The sequence below is a fragment of the Halyomorpha halys genome, unplaced genomic scaffold (assembly GCF_000696795.3).
Source record: "Halyomorpha halys isolate HHAL.00 unplaced genomic scaffold, Hhal_1.1 Scaffold942.1, whole genome shotgun sequence".
In the NCBI taxonomy this organism is placed as follows: Eukaryota; Metazoa; Arthropoda; class Insecta; order Hemiptera; family Pentatomidae; genus Halyomorpha; species Halyomorpha halys.
Window position 1 is genome coordinate 527,368 of NW_027111194.1, and position 6,295 is coordinate 533,662.

The 6,295-nt window shown below is 27.9% G+C and overlaps 1 non-coding gene across 1 annotated transcript; it reads left to right on the forward strand.

The window, feature by feature from the left end:
* The first annotated feature begins 5,333 nt into the window (after window positions 1–5,333).
* TRNAS-GCU (transfer RNA serine (anticodon GCU)) lies at window positions 5,334–5,415 on the forward strand. The gene has a single exon. It is a non-coding gene; the product is annotated as a tRNA-Ser (tRNA).
* Window positions 5,416–6,295: the final 880 nt, after the last annotated feature.

Consider the following 6,295-nt stretch of genomic DNA (forward strand, 5'->3'; position numbering starts at 1 on the left):
CGTGGCTTCGTGGAATCATCTGATTAAGAGGCAACGTCAGATAACCAACCATTCGGTCACACTATCGCGAATTTCCTCCTCAGGATTCGTTTCCAATTGATCAGATCTCACTTTATTCTCAGGTCATTAAGTAGTTCATAAATTAGCGTGAAGAGGAAGAAAAGTATCTAATTAATCTATTATTTATAAAAAAAAAATTGTTATACGCGAAATAAAAAATAAATGAAACTTTTTAAAAAAAGATCTTTCATTACACTTTATTATCTGTACAGCTCTGTATTTATTACTTTCTTATAATTTTTAATAAGGAAAAAACAATATATTTTTTATTAAAATAAATAGTCCCAGGGAAGGTTTTAATCACTCTTCTCATCCTTAGGTAAAAAATTATTTTTCAATCCGATTTTTTTTTTTAAACCTTATTACACATACAGCATATGGAGAACCACCATTAATAATTTCAGCTTCATAGCTATTGTTGTTTTTGATCAACAATTCAGTGAGCGAATGGTGTCATTATTTTCTTTGATAATATAATGACAAAACTGGTATCCACTCAAACTGTGTGGGATTATTTAGAAAATGCATACAGTCCAGTCAAATCAGACGAAAAAATTGCAAAAGCAAAACATGAAGAGATGAAAACCCCTATGCTGTTCAGTATCACGTGAACATTATGTACTTAATAGTCCCATGAATTTTAGCGTTGTTTTAGATTTGGGAAGAGTGAAATGGACAAAAAACGTACAATTTACAAGTTTCTTTGATATCTCGAAAACTAACGGTTTATTAAAAAAATATTTTTACAAAATGGATTTATAATAAATTCGAAATTTTTTTAATATATATTATTTTTTAATAAACAATGTATTCTCTGAGATATGTATGGTACAGTATTTTTTATATTGCTCAGTAGTAAGTATATTGCTTACTAAAAAGTTCCATAGGTCCACATGTCTGGGTTTTTTTTTTTTTTAATTTTTTTTTTTATTAATTTAAGTGTTTCGACCACTCGGGCCATTTACACTTGATTTACAAATTCGATTCCAATTGGCATGTTCATACAGTAGAAATACAAATACAATTGAAATTACAAAATGAGAAATTTACATACATACATGACATACAATGACAGTTGAAATTACAAAACAATTATGGGAAATTTACAATCACAATTACCATTACATGTTAACAATTACAATTTACACTTCACAAATTTATTACTGTTGTGGAGTATTCTCTGATCATTTCCTGTACACATAAAAAGAATCGGTGAGACTCTAGAGCGACTCTACTTAGGGACGTATGTAGATCGCGGAACAGAAAGCCCTCCATGGACCATCGGCTTCGGTCGGGGATCAGCAATCTTACTACTTCGCATCACAAGTCGTAGGCAATCATCAGATAGGCGCCGACCATGATCTATGATTTAATTTTTTTCCGATAGCTGTCTTTGTAAGTGGTTGAAAGTTTCATTGGACCATGAAACTATTATTGCTGGGCTAATAATTTTTCTATAGTCTACTTACGTCGGCTGTCGTAATAAAAAGTACAAAACCTACTTTTTTATATCTTATTGGCTAAACTCCGTTGAAAAATAAACATTATAAACCATCAATGGTGTTTTCACTATTTATTTGAATGTAGTATAATATTATATGAAATATTTTTATTTGAATATATTCCAATTATAAAAAAATAAATAAAAAACAAACAAACAGAATATAGTGAAAAATAATTCTATGCTTATACGATCATACAGTATTTTCATTAACAGAATTTTATCTTTATGTATAGACAAATTCCCGATATATTTTTTCAATTTCTGAGTTTTTATTCAAATAAAAGTCAATACAAGCACTGTGCACTAGCAAACCGTACACTAGCAAACTGTACACTAGAGTTGGCCAAAAATTAAATGAGTTGTAGATTAGTTTTTTTATTTAATAATGCTTCTTAATTACAAAGAAGTTCTAGTTTATCATTTCAATTATTACCTAATTTATTATATTAATTAATTGTATAAAAATTGATATTTTATTTATTCCTAACTAAAATAGTTAATTTAATTTAGCTGTAGTTTTAACTAAAACTAATTTATATTCAACTCTGGTAAAATGTATCTAATTTATGTAGTATGTAATAAATACACAATAAGATATTATGTTCAAAAATTGTTGAGGCAAATGTATTTAGTACTTGAAAGCTGAAAAAAAAAATGATGAATGTAGATATAGATATAAAATCAATTTATTAAATTAGCGTTTGTGAAATTCTAGAAGAAAGTAGTTGACTAGTTCTTGAATAATGATTAGTCTATATTTTTAACCTTCAATATTATTGTTTACTTTGTGGAAACCCTAAGAAAAATTCTAATTTCCAATCTGCATATAATATCATTTTAATTTTTAAAATAAATTTGGAAATAGTAAAATTAGTAGTAGTAATCCGTTTGAATGTTTTTTCTTAGTCTTGCTTCAAAGCTGACAATTACTGTAGGTACAAAGGGCTCCTATGTGAAGTGATGAAAATATATAAAGTTTAAAAAAAAAAAAATCATTCATTAAAAATTGTGAAAATTACCGCGATTAGTTCGATAAATCTCATACTTGAAAAATATGGACATGTCTGGTTTGAAATGTAGGAATTGAACGTGGTTTTATTGTTTGCAATAAAATTTCAATCCTGTCTTTTATTGATTTTTTTTTTTATTTATGTCCCAATTTTATATAAAAATTATTGATTATACCAACATTTTTTCCCATAATATTAAAGACCGATAAATTTCCTACAAAAGTTATGATAGAAGTTGTATTTTCTAAATATAATAGTTTTCAAGATTTTGAGCCGATTATTTTTCATAATGAACAGTTTTCCTAGATTTTATAGGGAATGCCAAGGAAATTGATTAGCCATCTTTGTTTTCTCCATATTTCAGAAACTGAATAGTCTATAAAAAAAAATATTTAAGAAGGCATGAAACCAAATTTGTAGAAAAATTAGTATACTTGAATTTCATTTAGAATTTCTTTTCATCATATCCCTTATCTTTCGAGTTATCTTTTGAGTTACTGCCACACATAAGCCGATGCACTAATCCGTTGGACAAGCAAGGATATCATGTTCTGTTGGTACGAAGCATAGGAGAAGTCGCTTCTTTATTTATTTTTTTTTTTTATGTTTTATAAATATTTGTTAGAAGCAATTTACTCAAACGTTTATAATATTCTCAATTAACCGTGAGGGGAGATACATGCTTTTAAAAAGCAATAAGCATCCTTTTATTCCATGAGAAACTTCATTCAAATTACATCTGGATGAAATCTGACATGCCTAACTGATCTTTTCCTTCGATGTGCAGATATGCAATGTGACGTTTCAAATATGCCATTACATCCTGGTTATTATTCCTATGTTTTGAAGAATCGTAACAGAAAACCTGTTAAATTAATGAAAATTGAAAGGAAAAAGCTATATTTTAGGTACAAGGAGAGTAAAGGTGTTGAAATACGTGAAAATAAGAGATCTCAAAATGGTCATTCATATTCACTTACTTTTTGTGAAAAAATTACCTCACTAAAATTGTTTGTTGGTTGCACCAGGTAAACAAATTATAAATTGATAAATTGTAGAATATGTTTTTTTTTTATTCTATTCACCCTGGCTGTTAATTTATCATTAGGGCATAAATCATTTTAAAATTTTTAAACGAATTAAATTATCTTAACTAATATCGCATCAAAAATTAAATCGCATCTTAAATCATAATCTTATTTCCTATACCTGTTGATGCCAGTCTTAGGTATAAATTTTTTAGATGCCTAAAATAAGAATGTGTTTTAACTGTGTATTACCTCATGAAATATGATATAAATATATAAATCAGATGTCTCTTAAATCTGATATGTGAGATTGGTTCTACATTTATAATTTCCTTCCACTGATGTCCCTCACCTCCATCACGCAGTCTACTCCTTCAAATTGTTTTTGTCCAGAGAATATCAAACATCTCGGTGTCTCTCTGGTGTAGTGCGAGACTAGAATAGTAATTCTTGAAGACATCTTTCTCTGAGGCAGTACTTTCTGAAGAATAATAATATTTAAAAAGTAGTTTTATTTATGTAAGATTATTATTTGCTCGAAAATCAAAATTTTGTTTTAAAAATAATATTGTAAAGGTACCTGATGTTTTACTTCAGCTACCTACGATAAAATGTACAAACTGGAATGAACATTGGAAATATGTACACAAGCTTTTTCAGATGCTTTATATTTTTCCTCCTTAATATTTTTTTTTGATAGAACATCTGTAATCTAGAAAGTTAGAAAACCAATTAGCCACTATATATTTTTAGATCAAAAACTCGAAAGTTCCATGCTAGGTGACGTCTAATATACATAACATCGTTGCCCACTAAAAATTATTATAAATTAAGAAAATAAGTAACTTGTTTTTATTTTGTGAATAGACAATGCAGAAAAAATTTCGTGATGATTATACAACACTTTTTGAGCTAAAGCATGCGCATCAAAATTATGTAAATTATAACTGTTTATATAGTCAATTTGTCAGCTTTTAGTATATCGGCACCATTTTATCCTATAACGGTAAAAAACTTAACGACCAGTCACGATAGCTTTATTGTTACCGTTAATTATTGTTCGTAAATAAAAATTTGTGATGACTAATGATGATTAAAGACTTTTGGAGGAGATTGAAAAATACAAATAGAAAAAGAAAGATTTTTAATTATTGTTATTACATTTTATGTTTTAATTGTAATAAAAAATTTTTTTAAATTTATTTTTATCCGTTTGAGATATTTTATAGAATTTTTCTTATTTTATAGATCGACTCCTAAACAATAATATCCTATTTTGATTATATTCTTTTTATTTTTCTGTTTATATATAGAGAGAGATTTTATTAATTTTTTTTTACTTATTTTTTAAACTTTTTTGTATGTATATGTTTATTCACCACTGTTATTCATTTCCCAAGGTTTTGGCAGATAGTAATATTTGTTAATAAATAATTTGTGATAAACAAAAAAATCCATACAATAAGTCATAAAATATTCTATAAAACTTAAAATGAAGTAATAAAATTTGAATTACAATCGCATAACTTATAACAATTATTATGTTAAATATTGATCCCAATGGTTGTGACTTGAAACTGTGGAAATCAGGTGCACGAGAATAAATCTGATAAAAATAGTTAAATATTTGAATATTTTAAGTTAAATTGGGAATAAGCATATTAGTCAGCTGAACAGAATGTACTATTTGTGTATTGTTAATTGAAATCCTGTCATTATCATTATTATGTCGACGAGGTGGCCGAGTGGTTAAGGCGTTGGACTGCTAATCCAATGTGCTCTGCACGCGTGGGTTCGAATCCCATCCTCGTCGTTCAACTTTTCCTCTTTTTTTTTATCTAGGACTTTTTTTAATAATCCGCTGTAAAAGATGCAAAACTTTAATTTTGTGTGATAAATAAAAAAAAAATTAAGTTATCAAATTTTTTCCTAGGTAAATGATTTACAACTATGACTGGAATCAAATCATGACTAGAACTTTTCTTAACTATAAGCCTGCTTATTATTTCTTGAATTTCTTTTGGGCTTGCGAATATGAGTGGAAGCTGTCTGTACTGTTGCTAGAGGCAGATTAAAATATTCATCGATCTCATAATTCACTAAATGGATACGTCTTTCACGATATGTGTTTGTGAACGTTTTCTCGAAGTTTTCTGCAAACGCTTCAGGTTTATGTCGCTTGTGACGAGTCCACTATTTTCTACTAGACTCGGAATTTTCTCATATTCATTTGCTAGACACCACGTAGCATTCCATAGAGACTGGTTCTGTGAGTCTCAAACTTTTATATATCTTTAATACTTAAAATATACCCATTCACCCTGTGTACAGAGTCTCTAGTGTGCATCCACTGTCTCCATACATAATTTTATTAATCAATCCATACATAGTTTTCATTAAAATAATAAAAAATTGGGGCGAGATAACTGCCTTTTTTTCTTCCAGGCTCTTGTACTATTCGTGAAAAAAAAAGTTGTTTATTAAATTGTCCTTGAGGATGGCCGAAACGTTGCAGTTAAAAGAATTTTAACTAATAAAGAAATAATAAAGAGTTTTTTAAGACTTACCTTGGATACAAATTATTTTATTCAAACAATAAATACCTGTCTCAAGAAATTGAAAAGATTATATATAATAGAAAACTATTCTTATATTTTCCTTTCATTCAATGCTCAATTGATTAACGTATAATA